Consider the following 19,582-nt stretch of genomic DNA (forward strand, 5'->3'; position numbering starts at 1 on the left):
CGAGTGAAATGCTATACGCACGGACGCGGACGGACACTGTGAGGTACTAAGGTGCTCCGCACCGAAAAATTCCCGGGCCATCTCCACCAAAGTTAAACCTGAAGAGGGCGAAGCACACAGTGTTTTATTATTCTTGGCGCCTTGGCGTTTTTTCCAACGGAGATGAAACCATTGAGGGCTGAAGGTATCAAGGTCTGCTGCAAGTCTCGTGTCTTTGAAGCACGAAGTGTTCTAGCGCGAGGCGTTAACGAGTGTCCCGGTGGTTGTTTTAGAATGGGTTATGAAGCGTTTCAGCGGGAGGAGTAAACGAGTGTCCTGGTGTTTATTTAACACGCGCTATGAAGCGCTTTAACGCGAGGCGCGAACGAGTGCCCCGGTTTTAGCACCGTGACTACATCAGACGATGATAACGACGACAACAGGAGACGCCAACAGCCCCATCCCCTAAGGGGCTTTGCTCCTAAAATACTGTAGTGAAATACACAAAGCCAGATAAAAGTTTGACGCAGTTTAATTTTTTATGCTAACTGTGCAGCAAAGCGCATAGTTAGCACCAATTGGAAAACGCGCTCCTGCAATAGCTCGATGTAGCTGCAGTATGCAATAAATAAATAAAAAGGAGTAAATAAAAGCACACGCCAGAATATACGCAAACAACCAAGTGGTTCGATATACGGAATTTCTGCAGAAGCAGTCCGGTGTTTGTCCGCAGTTACACCTGTTACACCACGCCTAGGTAAGTAAGGAAAGAGAAGCGGGTGGTATTTGTTTTATTGTTCCGATATTACAATACAGCCACATGTGCAAGAATATCAATTTTTTGCTTTTACTGTCGCATTGTATAAACGTTTTTGCAAGTGTAAACGTGTTTGCAGAAATATTTCACGATGATGGCGAAGCTTCAAGCTATAAATGTACGAAAGCAATAAATGTAGGCCACACACAATTTTACCAACGTCATTACCGTATCGTCACAAAAACGCGCGGCACAATACGCTTTTGTTTCCAGCCTGCATAATGGAAGGGGCCGGTTATATGCGAACGCTTCAAGCTCACCACGATAACGTGCGTACATAAAAAACTCATAAGCAAAAGAAAAACGCAGCAAACTTTGCCACGACATGGGCTGTATCTGCGTAGTCAATTGCAAAGCGATAAACGAATACGTAGCTAGGAATTACATCTACGTAATTTCTTCTTCAGAGATCACGTTTTCAATTTCAGACTTCGTATCTTCTGTAATGCCCAGCTGATCAGCCGCGCACGTGACTCTCTGATTGCGATGGTCGGTAAAATTCACCGATTTCGTAATTTCCAGGTCGTATCTCTGAATGACGAAGGCAAGAGGGCTCACGTTGGCTCCCTTCAGCTGCTTGAGCATGAGGTAGGCCTGCAGGCAGAGACAGGAAAGGGGGAACAATAAGGCTGGCATTCTCGGGAAGCCGCAATCTAAAAATCAAACGCTCCTTCGTGAAACGGCAACAATGGTTGAGACGTCCAGCTTTTTCGTGAGGAATTCGTTTGCCCTTGTTGGGATTGGGGGTGGGGGGGGGGTTGCAGAGTTTTGGTGACGCGACGGTCGCCACAAGTAATACCAAGAAAGCTTCGCTTTAAATCCAGCCTGCTTCTATCGTGTCGGGATGGCGCATTCGGATAGACGTTGGCTTCATAGAGCGAGGGACCCAGGTGCGATTCTGACCACGGGGGGCGTTTTTTTCTCTTTTTGAGGCACTCCATGTGCCTTCGCTTATCATCACCTCATCATTATGTAAAACCCACTGTGTAAACTTAGCTTTCCTGCAGTGTGTTCCCAGTCTAAAATCACGACAGAAATACCGCAAAAATCTAACAAGAATTCCTGTCGCAGGACAAGAAACTTTGTTGTGACAACAGAAGTCTTGTTGTTACCGAAAAATCCATCTGTTGTTGCGACACACGTTTCTCTCGTTACGACAAGGTTAATTTTCTCAACGACAAACACTCCTGTAGTTGCGACACAACTGCCATGTACGCCACTCTTCACAATCGGCAATAACATTAAAACCCTGTAAAACAACTGATGGAGCATCAGGATAACGACGCGATAAATTCGCCACGACTGAACATCAAAATCAGGACAGGAATACGACACACGACACAACATTAGGATCGCTACACGACAAGAATACGACAAGACGAGAGTACGACACGCGAAAATACGACTAACTGCAGGCTTTGTTCTTGTCATTTTCGACGGGGTTTTCGTGACGGGACGGTCGCCAGCAGGAGGCATAGAGAGCTTTAATTTAAACAGTTGTGGGGATCGCGACTTTCACGGGAACCCCTTTCTGGCTAGCTTCCCATCGCGGCCAGCGTTGCACAATGCGCCTCGTTCGCGCGACGGGAGCCATACGGGAGGGCGCCAACGACCGGAGGGTTCGTTGTCGCCAGGGTGGAGGCGTTAATCCTTTTACTCTCTGCCTTACCCGAGAACCAGTTCTTCCTCTGCACTAGCGCCACGGTTCGGCGAGGTCTGGTGGGATGTAGCATGACGAGAGGAAGGTCTCTTGTTTTGGGGGATGCGGTAGCGCGCGGACGTTTCGGCGCGCTGGTCCGGACCTGGGGGCACGCGCCACAAACGGACGCTTCCGGGCGAGCTCGGAGACTGCACCCACGCTCGCAACGCGCGGCGCCGCGCTGCTCCGGTTTTCAATCGGAGAGTCGAACCATCTCGATCTCTAGCGTTGTTTAAGGCCTCGCTCCCAATTTTACAGTTATGGCCTACGATCAGTCTGTATGCAGTGTATTTGATTTGCACATTGCAATAAAGGCTGCCATTGGTGTTTTGCCCTTGTCGCCCCTGCCTTTGTCTGTCTCCGCAAACAACGGACCCGTCCGCAGCCGGCGCTCGCAAGGCATGTTTGCTGAGCGCGGATGGCTGCGGGGTGGGAAATAACAAGTGCGTGAAATGTAGAATCCCACAAAGTTGAGTACAATTTCACGGTCAGAAACACGGATGTGAGAGAGAACGGACACATACATCACAAGTCCGTTCCCTCCGCGTGTGTCCGTGTGTGTCCGTTGTCTCATTCTCGTGTTTCTGACCGTGCAGTCATACTGAAGTTTGGCGCATGGCGATGACTGACAGCCCGCAGAGTACTGCGGCACGTGCATAGCACTGCCGGATACTGATGACGACTCGGTACGGCATTTTTAACGCTGTCGTAATACTTAAGCTTCATAGGTCATCGGGGAATCATTGCACTAACAAAACCCGGCATGCGAAGAAATAAATTCTGGGCCACCTCCACTACCGTGAAACCTTGGGAGGGGCGAAGCATGCAGTATATAAGTGTATTTCTTGGCGCCTTGGCGTTTTTGCCAGCGGAGATGAAATCACTTGGGGGTAGGTATACGGCTTTGCTGTAAAAGTCTCTTGCATTTGAAGCACGAAGCCCTCAAGCGCCAGGCGTAAACGAGTGTCCCGGTGTTTTAAGTGCAGAGCACTTTATGGGCTCGCCTTGTCTTAGCTCGCTAACGGTCGATGCGACTGCCGGAAACAGGCGGCGCAGCGAGATAACGGACCCAAGTAGAGCCTTCTGTACTGTCGTCAAAGGGTCACGCTGAGGCTTCGAAAAACACGCGGTTTGAATAGTCATAACCGTTTGAACCTCGTGAACCGCTGGCGTTTGTCATACATCTCCCCGTAGTTTAGTGCAAAGCAAACTGCAGGTATACATTTCAGGCCAAAATCTGTGTTAACCAGTAGCCCCCGCGTTCATTTAGTTAGGAACGCTCGTTGGGTTGGGTTTTAGCATATAGCAAGCGAAAAAAGCGGCCGCGCAAGAAAGAAATGACTCGTTCGAAATGATGCAAAACAGCTCCAGCATAAGAAATTAAAGCAAGCGCAAAGCGAAAAGAACCTTCGCTGGCGCAGTTTCAGGCAGGGGGGGCACAAGCACTGTGAAGGCGGGAAATTTGAAATGCAGCTGTGAGCGGATAACGGCGCTGCAGCCCATTATGGCGAATCACTGCTCTGCACTTCGACAGCTTTTACATTGAGTGGAACGTATTTAATGTTTAAGTACGCGTTTCGTTCTAGCGTGGGGCGTAAATGAATTTCCCGGTGTTTTAGTACCGTGACTACGTGAAACGACGATTACGACGACAATTACGACGACGATTACAGAATACGCCAAAAGCCCCAGCCACTAAGGGGCTTCGCCCTTAAAGGGACACTGAAGTGAATTTGTCAAGCTCCTGTTTTTGCTTGCACTGCGTAGACTGGCTCAAATTAACAAACTTTTCAGTTTTTATCCGGTTGACAAGTCGGTAATTATTTTATAAAACTCGAAAAAAGAAAAAATACCATGCGTGGTCTGCGGCGGCCGCCCCAACTAAACGCTGTGATGACGGGAGGAGGTGCACCGTGATTGGACGATGTCCACGATTAGCATTCAAACAAGTTTCGGTTTCGGTTCTGCAAAACAACATGCTTGACATCCGACGGCATCGTTGGATGGGCATTCTCGATATCTCAGTAATCGCCGTACCGCGCTTCTGCCATGTTGTCGGCTGTAAAATGCCTAAGATAAGCCACCCAAGACGGCTTGGGATCGTAGTAATCACTACCCGAGGCCTACGCAGTGGATGGACGCCCTCCGCGTCACCGCAGACGCTCAAATGCCATGCGCTTTTCCGCCATATTCGGAGCTTGCCTCGCCCATGCTTGTATCGTAAAAAGCGTGTTTGCACCAGGCCAAGGGCCTGCTGATTCTGGCCTGTGCCCACTGCCCGCAAGCAGTCGGGGCTTGTGGCAACAGCACGCCAACGAGAACTGTCTAGCGTGTCAGTGTCAGTCTGCGCGCGTTCTGCGAACTCGCTCGTGGAGAGTGAACATTACGGCCCAAAAATGGTGAAACTCATTATAGAAAAAAACACCCGCCGAAAACGAAAAAAAAAGTCAGCTTACAAAAAAAAGTACCCTCGGGGATTCGAATTTGCGACTTGCAAAATACCATAACTAGCGCTCGAGACCAGTCGGCCACGGGCCAGCGCTGACGACGATGGAAATATAATGCATATAATGTATAACCAGCTTACAATTTTATTTAGTTTTAATGTTTTAGGCAGCTTAGGTCACTATTTGTTGTATAGCGCTTGTGCAGTAAGCGTCCCCTAAATTTCCACAATATCTCACGTCTAGCGAAGGCATTTCTTAGACAAAAAAATTCCCCCGCATTTCCCCGAGGGGGAGAATGTGAAAGTGCGAATGCACGGTTGTCGGCCCGCTTGCGGCGCTTGCGCTCGGCCCCCGCAGCCCACCGCCTCGCCGCCTTCTCTTCCATCTCTTCCATCGGGTTTGTAGTATCACGTGTACACCACGCAGTTATCAAGCCGCTATAACGTCGCTGAGTCGCCAACGCACGCCGCTGACGACGTAGTTTGAATGCGTTAAAGATATAAGGCGCGTCACTAACACTGATATCAGCGTCGCCTCCGTGGCTTGGTCGTTAGAGCGTCGCGCTGCGGCCGCAAAGTCCTCGGATCGAAACCTGGCGCCGGATGCTGTTTCTTTTTTAAATATAGAGGAGCACTGCGGACGCCGCCGCCGCCGCCGCCGCCGGCGGCGGTGGATGGTTTGGGGTCGCTTATAAAGTGCATTCGCACTTAAAAGCGTTCGCAGATTCGTAGTCGTGCTGCTGGCCATTGTGCTTGTTCACGCCGCGCAAAAACGTGCTTCCTGCTCCCTAGTTTTACTCTGTGCGGTAAAAGTTTCAGTTGATTTTTTTCCCTTAGTTCCTATATAGGCTTCGCTGACTTCTCCCGCCTTCAAGTGACCTTACATTTTCCTACTAGCGTACCAGTCAGCGAAGCGTCGCATGTGCGCTTGTACAGCGCTTCTGTGAGCGACTTGGATTTGGAGCTTGATACAGTGTACAAACTAACAAACTAAAGAAACGCACATTCTTCCATTCACAAACGTGTCGTGGCTTAGTTTCAACTGAGGGAACGAACTGCGACGACCTGTTGGCGGCCGGCGGACTAAACGCTGTACGCTGGGCCGACTGACTCTGTCAGATGGTCGGCGAGCCGTGCAGTAGCGCAGTTAGGCCAAGTCATCTCCTCCTGACGTCACACGAAAACGTCACAGAAAATGGGCGAGGATGCAGAGAGGAGGACAGCATTTTCGAAGTGATTTTTCTACTGAATAAATTCGCGTAAACGCACTCAGAGTGGTTGAGACATACCTGTAGACTCCGGATTACAATTTGCGCTAGTAATCCCGCAGTGTTTACAAATCACTTCAGTGTCCCTTTAAAAAGTTAGCGCTCATTCATGTTTTCCATTTGAAGGATTTTCAACAGCGACGCCGATTTGCTCGTACCACATGATATCGCTCTATTTTCCGCTTGTTTATTCTGTCTTCTTTTAATTCAGATCCCTTAGTATTGCTCATTTATTCATTCTTCAACACATGAGAAGTTCCTAGCCCTATTATAAGCAGGACTCTTTTTGTCTCTCCGTCATGTACTGACCGCACCATGCTGAAAAAGCGATGGGCGAGCCGTGAAATATTTTCTTTGAAAGCCTGTTTATAACTCCGGTACAAGAGATAAGAAGCAAGAAGAAACATCGAACCCTAGTCAACACCGTGCAAGTCTGACGCGTACCTGCATAGCAGCGACATTGCCAGATTAGTTGGCTTATCACAAGGTCGCGTTTTTTGGGGTCTTTTACGGCGACACTCTGTAATCAGGCTCGCCGTAGTGGAGGGTTCTATGCGAGGCAAATATCTGTAAATCACCGCAGGCTTTATTGAAGTGGTTTCTAAACATCGCCGTTACGAAGCGTAAGTGAAAGACATAGTGGTGGTGTCGCATGAACTGAACTAGTCTTCACACAATGACTACATAGCTTTAAATGAAACGTTTCAACAAAACCAATATCCAGCTCTTTTCCTGGACTATCGAAGCTAAGGGCATGGTAGCACAGGATGTGATGTGCGCAGTGAGCATATTTAGGCTGCAATTGCGCAATTTTTCGTCGCCACTTCTTTTGGCGTAAAAAAAAAACACGCGTTTCGTCTGCTTTACATTCATTTGTCGGCGCTATAGGTGACGGGTACAAAGCGCAAAGGCGCATGGGTAGATTGTTTTCTCCCGCGCAGTGCTGCCACTTCCGGTTCTGGAGCTCTCCCGGCCTCCTGTACACCGTCGGCTTTCACGTGCGTGTGTGCTTGTTGTTTATCTGTTTCCACCGGGGAAAAAAACGCTCATGCATCGGGAATTCCATAAATAGCAACGATTGACCCTACTAGGGGTTTATCTGACAGGTAAGCACCCTGTGACAAATAAACAAAACGCACACACGTGCCTGAAAGCCGCCGGCGTACGGGAGGGCAGGAGAGATCTCTAACCGGAAGGGGCGGGAGCAGACGACGTACCCGTGAGCCTTTGCGCTTTTTACCGGTCACCTATTGCTACGCATGCCGTATGCTGGCGCGTGAAGCATGTGAGCGCAGGCGGGGTCAACCGGAATAAAGCAGTTGCGTTTCAGAACACACAACTACCTATTTTTAGGACAGTGGCGTCATCTGTCCACGCACGGAGGACCAAACCATTGCTCCCGTTGAAATGAGTTAAAATTTTTAGAAAATTTAAAATAAAATGCACCACTTACTTTGTTTCTGTTTATAAAAAGACTAGCGTTTCGCACGCACGTGTATCAATGCGAGTTTTCTATCGTAACACTCTTTACACATCACTTCTGATATATAAAATATTAAAATTCTTATATTAAAACTCTTATGTTAAAATTCTTTGCCAGCAGCGCACCGAGACAAACTCACTATTTCTGTCGCATTGTCGAATCTGATTGCCCCCCAGCAGAAAAAAAGGAAGGAAGCTCGTACTAACGCGTAAGACTTGAAGGTACCCATGCTGTGCGCAACCTTCATGACCTTCGCGACGGTTAAAGTTCACAAGTGCAGCCGATTTGCTTATTCTGCGCGCCCGCAACGACCTTTAGTCCGTATTTGTTGTTATGAAGGTGAAGAAGAAGCATATCGAAGAAGTTGAACGAACAAACGAAACGAGTGCACTTAGCAAAGGCTTGTTTAGGGGCTAGTTGGTATATTCTTGAATTCCATATAACCGTGCGCTGCATATTTGGACGAGGACAGTGAAAAGACTAAACGATGGTGCGAAATCGTTTGGTTTGTCTTTTCACTGTCCCCGTCCCTCGTCCAAATATGCAGCGCACGGTTATATTGAATTCAAGCGGGCACACTTAATAAACTAGGCGCCTGCCGGTGCATCACGCGTTCTACGTCGAGCAGGTGATTCCTCTCCCCACAGGCACAGTCGAGTAAATAAGCCGTTTGGCTATCGGTTCTAAGTGACGGCCGTAGCAGAGTGGGCAATACGACTGACTCTAACTCCGTTGATCTACCAGACACAGTTTCGAATACTACCGCCACCGTTGATCTGAGTTTTGTTAAACGGCGGCATCAACAAAATGCTAAACAGCTTCGGTGTTAAAAAAAAAGATGGCACAAAAATGAGACAGCTTACTTTTCGCGAAACTGTGTACTGAGTCTCGAAGAAGATGTCTTCAGTGAGGGAGCTATTTCCGTCTCCCGAGCGCCTTGTCATCAAGGAATAGTAGTGGCCTTGGACGTGGGCTGGCCAAAGCTTGCACATCTGCAAAAAGAAGGTAGATAGTCTTAGTTCCTCATTCCTCGGCCTATCTCCTTGGATGCGTTAGCTGGGCACGAATATTTACAAAGACTTGTCTAGATCTCTCCTAACGTCCTAGATAACCCAGACTTAATTTTGCCAATGAGGAAACAGGGCCCCCGCAGAAACATAATGTGGATACCCGTCTACAGGATTTTTTTTTAAGAAGCTTTACCGTTCCATGTTTTGTTTAGTGTACACATCCGATGCGTTCCGTCATTTATTAATTTATTCACTTGCTAAAGTCGGCTGTGTTCCCGTTAAATGACACAATGTTACGCAAAAGGGTACTGCGTCAAACAGCAGCACAAGACACGTGTTAATTACTCCCTGTTGACGATGCGGAAATGTGTAATGTGAACACCGCTACTGCGACAAGAGACAGGGTTTCAGAGAGTGCTAAGCAAAACAAAAAAAAAATGGCGCAGCTTGCACCAGTGGTGCAGAGCTGGAGAAAAAGCGGAGTTGAGGGTAGACCTAGCTTCTTCCGGTTTTGCTGAGTTCTGCTAGGCGTTGCTAACTTTTCTCAGGTTTCGCGATGTTCTTGCTAGTTCAAAGTGGGACCAGCTTGAGCACATCGTGACCTCCTACGTCAAAGCAAGAGGTGCCATGCAAACTGATTCTATGTAAATTGACTGATCAACCTTGCAAGTTAGTGCACCATAGACGTCTTGCTTTCCCAAAAGGTTGCGAATATTCTCTGCCTTCCACCACCTAGACTTTCTGTACATTTTCAGGTGCCAATGGCACCGATATATTTGTGAAAAATGTAACGTCCCAAAACGCTTGCCGCAAAACTTTCTGAATCAATTCGTCTGAATAAGAGAAGATGAGAAAAATCAAAAGATTTAGTTGTCATGACAGCGGTACTGCCGACCATTACGTTTGCAGTTCGTGGAAGCCAAAATAAATTGATATTCCCTTTCACGTCTTGGAACCTTCCGTCAGGAATACGCTGTCAGCCTTTGAGGAACCTGACTGCTGAACACGCCGATTCATTGTAGACGATGCGAAGAGAAAAGTTTGCTTCGTTGATTTTGACACGATTCGCGATTGCTTTTACCCGCGCCTCGAGTAAGGGAAGAGAGGCGACGCCGCCTCTGACTGCTATAGCGTTTTTCGAAGCATGTCAAAGTTTGGCAAGATTTCGGGAAATCTTGCGACGCTGAATGGAAACTGCATGAAGTTTTTGCAGAATCTGTACTCATGTCCGTCCGATGAGGTTCTCGGAATGGACGAATTAATCGACAATGGGAAACACGAAGAATGGCGTAAAAACCGAAGGTTTCAGTATGCGAGCAGCTCTCTATATATAATTGATTGAATATTACCGAGAAGTGCCAATATATATAGCGCACCCCTGTTTAGCACGAAATATTCACTGCACGCTGCACGAAAAAAAAGTATGGCTTTTTGATAATAAAGCTAGAAACAAGGGCACTAATTTATCTTTTAAGGTGAGTGAAAACATTGCCTTATTTTGAACATCTTTAACATAAGCTCGGCTGTCATACTCTATTACATTTCCGCCGGTTTTTCCTCCCGCTTGAACGCATTGCCAGGATATCCATTTCTTTTTCTTTTTCTGAACGTGCTCGTGCAACATGCAAGGGCGGGTAAATTCCGCACAAGTCACTCATTTCCCAGCATGCAGCGCGGCCTAGTAACGATGGCACCCTTAAACACGAGGCTGTTGTAAACGCCGCCACGCTATGTAACTGTCGAATAAGCCGCTCATTTCCCAGCATCCAGCGCGGCTTAACAACGGCTGAGCTCATGGCAACAACGCTGCGGTAGCAATAACAAGTGTCTGTAGCGGTGTCCAAACCCAACCTCAGCAATTTCAAATTAGGCGCTCATTTCCCAGCATGCAGCGTGGCCTAGCAACGGCTGCGCCCCTGGCAACGCCGCTGCGCTAAACAGTAAGAAGTGTCTGCAACTTCGCCACGCTAAACAACTTTAAAATTAGCTACTCATTTCCCAGCATGCAGCGCGACCTTGCAGCGTCAGTGTCCATGGCAACGCGCTGCGCCAAGATCACCTCCAACGCTTTGCATGTGAGTGGGATACCCTGCGTCTGTGGAGCAATGGGATACGTTAGGCTCGTCAAGCGAGAGACCCAGGCTCTGTCCTGGCCATGCGGGGAAGCGATTTTTTTTTCAGCCTCTGCTCCTGCTGAGCTGAGCAGTCGGCCTACGTCATCGGTCACGTGAATGGGTAAGTAGTCAATTATTTAAGAAGCTGTTAATCGAAAACTTAATCTTGCCGACACTGACAGATGGCACAACTCGGAATGAAGATGGAAGTTTACCACAAAAAGGGCGCTCTGGTAAGGGAGTCTGTCTCACTCGTCCATAGATGGTGCCACCCGGTACTGCTTATGATGATTGGCAACAGGGCCATGTCCCGGTTTCAAATTCCCCGCGCTCGTCCCGACATGCAGAGCGCGAGGTCGATGATGATGACTGCTGTGACGTAGCCTCTTGTTGTTACATAGCAGGCCACGAGGTGCTCAAACTGTCCTTGCAGCGGCGTCAACATAATCGGAATTTAGTGGTACTATCATCATCATCATCCGTATACTTCCATAACTATCATCAGCTGTGCGGAGCCTCCAGCATAAGCAGTGCCACGCGTCACACAGAAATAGAACACGACCGTGTGCCCGGTCGGTCGCTTGTCTTCGCCACGTCCCATTTCGGGCCGGGCTTACGCATCATCAATAAATGTACGAATCCACAACCGCTCTAGGGAGTTCACGACGCCTTCCTATAAGTGGTGACCCAGAAGTTCCGCGCTTGTGACCACGTTGCCAGCGGCACACCGGCATGGCAACGTGGGACTTGCCAATACCGGAGTTCGAGCCACGCTACCTCGGACGTTGGTTCTTCAATGTCAAGGCTGCCTTCTGGCTCAACCACGTAACAATACGGCCGCTCAAGCATGCCATCCTACGGGAGGCGCTTCCGCTCGAGATCCGCTGCATCCTCGCCCCGCTCCCTCCCAGCGAAACTTCGCGCTGCTGTGCTCACGCCCTGCGGCTTCAGGGACGACCTGTTTCGGCCTGCAGCAGAAGAGGTACCCGAACGGACTGTGCACCTTCGCCGCCGCACATTGCGCCCTCTGCACCATCGGCGTCATTCCCTGCCACTAGTGTCGGCTCCTAGACTCCACCTCTAACGCAGCAGCCGCAGCTTCACCAACAGGTCTTGCCGCCGACAACATCGCGGGCGCATACCGGCCACAGTCCGCCTCGACAGCTGCCACCACTACCGAGGCGGTCACCTCCCTTCCTGTTCGGTTGGCACCTACGGCCACTGCGAGCCTTGCCCTAACACTACCCCACATCCTGTGCGTCGCAACGCCACCCCCTCAACACCAGGCTACGCGGCAGATACAGTGCGTCACCGATGAGACGCACATCGACGCACCAACCATCTTCCGCCGTCACATCTCCCGTCTCGGTGAAGACGCAGGAGCAGCGTGACTCTTCCGAGCAAGTCGTCCTCAGCTGATACGACATTACGGACACCACTGTGTTCCCCCGAGCAACCTGCTCGACAACCAGGAGACATGCGGACTGGTAGACACAGTAGGAGCAAAGATAGACATCCGCCATGACAAGAGGGCACACTTGACGTCACTGTTCTAGTAACCCCACTACGGTCCCTATAATATTCCAGGGACCGTAGCACCACGCCGGTCATGGTCGCACGCGCCCGGACAGAATGACGTCAACTCTAAAACTGCCACGTGTTGCAAATGGCGAAGCCGCGCCGGCCAGCGCTTCGGCTACGTCACGGGAGCCCTGTCGTCGGCAGCTCGGGGCGAGGAGCAGATGGCGGCATGCTGATGCCGACGTTCAAAGGGTATCCGTTCTGATCATTCTGCGGCGTGCAAAGATTAAAAATGGTTCAATATATGTTATACTGGACGGTTACGTTTGAAATTTCGTGGGAGGTATCTCCATATACAAAGGAAGCTTCTTACATAGTTATATCAGCTTTGAAACTTCGTGTCAGTTCTCCTTTCAAATTGCGTAGCAAGGGGTACGCATACGCATATGACCTTTGTGCAAACACTCGAGCAGGCTTTAAAGCCGACTTCACTGATATAATATCCTTAATGTGGCGGGGCCCGCTTTACAGGCGGCGCAGTTTTTTTTTTGCTAACGCCATCGGACCAACCTGAAGACTGAACGGATCCGCTGTTAATTGGGCCAGCATCCCAGACTTAACGTCGCGAAGACTGATGAAACAGCAGAGCTGTTTGCGCTACTTTCGCCCACTTAAGCCCATCTCGAGAGTAAACCAGGTACTGATGCCACCGGCACACCTTCACGTCTGTGCTTACGTCATAACAACGCTCGGCCAATCCCGTACGACACGCCTCTTCTCCACAGCAGATGCACCGTGCCTCGTGCTCATAGCTGTCCCTATGCCCTACTACACCTCATCCCCTCAACATCATTCGTTGCTTGTCACTCCTCCCCCATCTTGTGACACATCATGCAGCTACTCCTACCCTCCCCCTTCCATAGTCTTCGCCCTCTCCCCTTTGCCCAGCGAGTTTTCTAGACCGCGTCTTTTTCCATATCTAGTAAAGTACGTAAAGTATATCTAGGGAAGAACGTTCCATATCTCTTTATTTTTGTTATGCCTGGAACACCACGAGCAGAAGCTCTGTTCTTTTTGTACTTGTTTTGTCTCGCACGCGATGGAGTCGTGTTTTTGTTAACTTTCGGCACAGGCAGAGCTCAAGCCCAATCAGCTGTGCTGTTAAAAGAAGGGTTAGTCCAACCAGGCGCAATGTTAATTAAATGTTTCTTCGCAACAAGATTGGGAAATTTCAGGACAAGAAAACGAACCACTGATGTCCCATAGCTGTCCTGTCTACACTTCTGTTTCAGAAAACAGCCCGTGATACAGATGAATAACTCAACATGCTCAGTGGGTCCCTTCCAGACACTTTCGCAGCTGTTTTCAACTACCTCCTAACGATTCGGTGAAAAGTGCGCTGTTCACTACGTCAAGATATGCGTCTGGCATGCTTCAAGGGGTATTGCAAAAAATTGTTAAAATGTTTTCCCTTTCCTTCGTCTTCTTTTGTCAGTAACCGAATGAAACACTCTGTGACTGACTCCGTTCAGGAAACGCTATAATTCATGCTGCTTGAAAGGTCTGCCTTGGATTTCTTGCGCTGTGTATTCAGGCGTTTCGAAAATATGTTTCTTGTAACAATTAAAACTTAACCACACTCTAGCATGGTAGTCACTGTGTTGCCACCAAAAAAGAGACGCCTGCCATTTTAATCCGTAGGAAGTGGAGATCGCCAATTTGAACGAGTGTTACCGTTACTCGCAGCATGAATAGCTCACGTTCTGTTTCACCACTTATCCAACCAGCGGACGTCACTATTCATTCAGTAACGAAAGCATTCCACACGCCCCCATCTTTTTCATGCCCTTTTACGGCACGTATACGCTCAGTTAGCAGTCACTAAGTTCCGGAACACCAGCTCGGGCTAAAGCTTGGGAAGAATTTAGGTACCTGGGCCGTGTCGAAAGGTATACTGGCGCAGCGCGCATTCTCCTTGTTCTCGTAGACGGTGCCGACAGGGCAGCTGAGGGCCACCAGGGACATGCTGATGATCACCTTCACGCCGCCGCCCGCTTTTATGATCGGTTGGACCACTTCCTCATCGATTAGCGTCTCCTGTACGAGGAGAAAAACTGCCTTGTTAGTGTTATACACCTTCCTCCCTTCTTTAAATGACCCTGCCATACATTTTTCAACTTTTTTTGAAATCTTAAATGCTTGCAGAAAGTAGTCACCCAACATACCCAGTACTTGGATTAGGGTGTCACAGAGTACCTCAGCCAAACATTACTGCTCTATGCCCATCAAATAACTTGTAAACTCGCTCAAAAGATTTTCCTCGCTTTCCCGGTCTTTACGTTTTTCGACGGCTTGAATTACGTCACTGAGGTCATGTAACGGCTTTTGTACGGTTTTCCTTCAGTTGTAGCAATGAACGCTTTTCGGTAGCAACTTAAAAAAAAAAAGCCACAAAAACAAAGCAGCAGTAGAAGGCGTGTCGGGCGCGAAGAGCAAATCGCGCAGTGCCGCTCTGTGCTGGCGATAACTATAGCTTTCGCAGTTCTTCCAGACGCGAAGGAAAGAGTGAAAGCGCTTATTGAAAGTGTTGCACAGTCCCTTAAATTAAAAGGACGTAAAGTAAAAGCTACACCTGGACAATAAGGTGCGCTGTAGTGGAGGGCTCCGGATTAATTGTGACCAGGCGGAGATCTTCAACGGGGGCCTAAATCTCAACACACGGGGGTTTTGCTTTTCGCCGCCATCAGAAAAGTGGCCACCACGGTCAAGATCGAACCCGCTTCCTTCGGCTCAGCAGTGGCGGTGGTTCCCCGTGATCCACCGCGGTGAACCACCGCCTTAGGGTAATGGCTGTCCCTTGTATTCCTACTCGCGCTTTAATTACGCGGCTTTATCCTGTACAATGTCGCAATGAACCTGCACGGACGACGAAAGCCGAGCTCACCAGCGGCCTCCCATTTACTCGTTTCAAGTAGAAGTTCTGGTAGTAAGGGCTCGTGAAAATGGGGGTTCGTCCCGAGACTTGGTATACCAGGGTCACCGATGGTAGTCTGCGAAAGAAAAGCAAGGTAAATTAAAAGATTCTTACTCATTCTTGTTCGCATGGGCGATAAGTGTTTGCTGTGTGCACGCACACGTGTCCAATACGGCACGTCCTCTTATACGGACCTGCACTGTGCTTGCGTACTGTGTCCCGGAATTGGGATTTGAGCACGAGCGAGGATTGCGGCGTTGTGTACCTTTTTTTTCTAATGTTTTTAGTTTCTCTTTTCTTGTATTTTGTACAGCCTTGGTGAAAAGTCCCAAGGCCTCAGCGACCACACCCGGAGCTGCCATCAATACCGCTCGCAGACGCTCCTAGACAGTGGCCCTCGATGTGTGATAGCATAAAGGCACCCTACTCCTCGGTTGCGGGATAAAGCAGGGTGAGAGCGAATGTCGCTCGTGAGTGTACAACACCGATAAAGCGAGAGCCGTCTCCTCTGTCACTCTATTTTACCCTCGCAACCAGCGAGCTTCTGCGTGCGCCGTCGACGGCACCGCTGCTACAGTGGAGCGGGCCTGCTCCGGCCGATGTCGCTGCGGCCTGGAAACTGACCAAGACTGTACACAGAAGCGTGTTTCCTGGAGTTTAAAGCGAAGCTTTCTTTGTCTTACTGGTTTCGTCCGTCGTTACTCCCAAGACGCACTGCAGGATAGCCAACTTACACAATGTGTTTCCACAGGTCACATCAAGCGCTTTAAGAAAAGCTGACGTCTATCCGAAGCGCCATTCCGACACGGTTTAAGCAGTTTGGATTTTCTACTTTGACTCATGTTGCCCGATAGAGAGCTTCGCGTTTTAACCCCCTTTCTCTTAAGAAAGGGGCTTTGATATTTTATGGTATCAACTGAGTTAAAGTTCTAACGGGGGCTACGCGTCTTTTCAGCTTTTTTCTGTGCAATATCCGTTAGTACGACAAATTTCTAAGAATTTTTTTATATTTATACCGGTTGAAATTTTCTTTCCGCACATGCCGCAGAAAAGCGTGCACGGGGACGTTGGCCGTATTGCTTGTATTCACTGGCGAGGCGCGCATGCAGGCAACCGTGGGAGTGCGCCGTCACTCGTTACATCGAGATCCGCGGAATGGCGGTACTTGTACGTGCTAAGCCCGTGACTGTTTCACGCTAACAAACTCTACCTCAACAAACGCTAAGTATTGCCTCGGGTCCAATGTGAATGCGATCAATAACATCTATGTTGACACCACCGTTGAGAATCGGATTGAAAATCGGAGCAGACGATGCACATCGTCGTTTTTTTTTTCTTCGGCGTGCGGGTGCAGTGGACCAAGCCGCGCCATGTCTGTGGCGCATCGGCCATTTCTGTGGCCGTTTCCAGTGTTGCCAAGCGAAGAAATTGACAGCTAAACTTTTCAACGAACGCCACCTATAGTGAAAGATTCCGTGACAAACGACGCCCCATCAAGGTGTTTACCTCGCTAGAAACCTTCTGGCACACTGGTAAATTGAGCGAATAGCTATTGCTCGCTGGTGTTCCTAATCGCTTATCACCGTGTAAAACAACAAAAAAAGCAAAAGACGATATCACGACAACGCGATGACGTAAACTGTAAGCGCGAAGAAACGTTTGTAAAAGTTTTTCGCTCGTAACTACAACAGGCAGTAAATTGCGTCATCCATTTTTTTCCTTGTATGGTTATACATGACCTCCATTCGCTTTTCTTCCTGACAGCGTCCTAGCAACTAAATTACTCGTCCTGAATTTCTGACATTCATTTCCACCTCTTGGCCAGCCTGTATAGCTTATCGATTTCATCTGCTACACAATTAAAATGTGCGCAGTCTCCAATTGATACCGTCATCAGATCGCGGCAGAGCAGGCGCCCAGTTTGCATAATGGCACCCTGCGAATTGTTTAGCCCGAATTTAATTGTAACATTAACGCCCCGTACTAAAGAGATATACGGTTAAAACGCAAAGCTTTCTCCCACGCAAACTGCGTCTAATTCAAAGTCCAATACATAAACTGCTTCCAGCGTGTCGGAATGGTGCAATCGGATAGAGGCGTGTCGGAATGGAATTTCGTGTCGGAATGGAATGGCGTGTCGGAATAACGCAATCTTGCTGTCTTTGAATATGTACCAACGCGCCAAAATTTTTACCTTGTTGAAGTATCGGATACAGATCGGCTACATGACGCCAGAGATCCATGGAGGTTCGATTCGGACCAGGGAAATTGATTGATTGTGGGGTTTAACGCGCCGACGAAACGCAGGCGATGAGGCAGGCCGTAGTAGAGGGCTCCTGATTAATTTTGACCACCTGGGAATCTTTAACGTGCGCCGAAATCTCGTACACACGGGCGTTTTTGCTTTTCGCCTCCATCAGAAAAGTGGCCGCCGTGGCCGGGAATCGAACCCGCGACCTCGTGCTCACCAACGCAACGCCTTAGCCACTGAGCCACCGCGGCGGGTCGGACCACGGAAAGGTTTTTTTCTTGATGTGCTTCATGCGCCTTCGCTTATCAACATTTTGTGTAACCCAGTGTGTAAAGTTGGCTTCCCTGCAGTGCTTTTTAAGCGGACGACCCGCGCCATCAATGAGGCATAGAAAGTTTTGATTGAAAAAATTTGCACGAGAAAAAATATTACCACCGGGACTATTTCGCTAAAAACAGGTTGTTTCCAAACGGCACTGGGCTCAAATACGTGCAGCAACACAGTGCCAGGAAGGGCGCTCGTTACGTCACCGCTCACCTGCCGACAGCGATCATGAAGCTGGTCAGTGCCTGAGGGCTGCCAGTGTACTTGTCGTAGCGGAACATGCCGTGGTACTCTTCCATTTCGGCCGACAGGGACTGCATTAACTGGGATTTTACTGGTGAGCACGTGCAACAGGTTTATTGTGGCGCTATACCTGACACGTTGCGCATCTCGTCGATTCAGTGGATTAATACAAGCATTGTCTTGCATGGCATACCTAGTGAGCGTATACACAAAGACGCCGATGTTGACTTTATCTTTAATCAGAGCAAAAAGATTTTCTTGCTGTTTGAACAGACATCACCTCACAGTATCTCCTCGCCCGTTCATCAGGCCGTGCCTGCCTGAATGAATCGACTTGGTTTTCACTCACGGCAAAACTTTAAACGACACCCACAACAATTGCCCATGCGACGTCACTTGAATTTACACACTTGGCTCTACGGAGAGCGAAACGAGAAATTCTGCCAGCCGTTACATGGAATTCGCGGGGGTGGAATCCCGAACGCAGCAGCATCGGCCACGGCCGGGCTAGAGCGGTGGACGCCGTCGCCGTAGCCCGGCCGTGCGTCGGAGTTAAGAAAGAAAACGGAGAGGAGCGTTTTTCGAAGAATTAGACAGCGGAACCTAGCCATCCTGATGTGCTAGCTCGGTGCTACACCTTCGCGCGACAGAAGCGTAGACACCGAAGCGATTCGGCTTGTGAGCTTAGTGATTCCCATTTATACCGATTTAAACTAGTTAGTTTAGTCAGTCTGAGAATCTCGAGAAAGCTGAGGGAACTTTTATAATCGCTATTTATCAGAATCAGTTGCTCGTTTTGCCTTTTCTAATACCTATTAAAATTCAACCGAATCGGTATTCGCTAATTTAGAAAACGGAGCCTCATTCATTGCAAGCAGTGCCCAAAAGTGTTTCTCAAGCGGCCAGATGTCTGTCTGTGGTTTGTCTGTCTGTCTGTGTACATTTTGTTTTCCCGCCCTGCAAACTAATCCTTAAAGGGACCCTGCAACGCTTTCTTCATCTTTTTTTTTGTTTTCCCGCCCTGCAGACTAATCATTAAAGGCACCCTGCAACGCTTTCTTCAACTTTTTTTGAAATCCTAAATGGTTGCAAAACGTAGTCACCCAGCACACCCATTACTTAGACTAGGGAGCGCAAAGCAGCAAAAAATTGCACGCCGATCAGATAACTTGTAAACTCGCTCGAAAGATTTTTCTTTCTGTTCGGTCTTGACGTTCTTCGACGGCTAGAATAACGTCGCTAAGGCAATGTAGTGGCTGTTGGCCGGTTTTCCTACAGTTGCAGAATGAACGCTTTTTGATAGCAATTAAAAAAAAAGCCTATAAAACAAAGCAGAAATGGAAGGCGTATCTGGTGCGACGAGCAAATCACGCAGTGCCCTTCCGTTCTGGCGATAACTACAGCTTTCGCAGTGGTTCCAGACGCGAAGGAAAGAGTGAAAGCGCCTATCGAA

At 48.8% G+C, this 19,582-nt stretch overlaps 1 long non-coding RNA gene across 1 annotated transcript; it reads right to left on the bottom strand.

Moving 5' to 3' along the window:
* Positions 1-764: 764 nt before the first annotated feature.
* Positions 765-8,679, bottom strand: LOC144144334 (uncharacterized). Its single transcript, XR_013317219.1, has 2 exons — positions 8,556-8,679; positions 765-1,390 (listed from the first exon to the last, which is right to left on the bottom strand). It is a non-coding gene; the product is annotated as an uncharacterized LOC144144334 (long non-coding RNA).
* Positions 8,680-19,582: the final 10,903 nt, after the last annotated feature.

The sequence above is a fragment of the Haemaphysalis longicornis genome, unplaced genomic scaffold, assembly GCF_048455015.1.
Source record: "Haemaphysalis longicornis isolate Haplotype H1 unplaced genomic scaffold, Haemaphysalis longicornis Haplotype H1 scaffold_7, whole genome shotgun sequence".
Classification (NCBI taxonomy): domain Eukaryota; kingdom Metazoa; phylum Arthropoda; class Arachnida; order Ixodida; family Ixodidae; genus Haemaphysalis; species Haemaphysalis longicornis.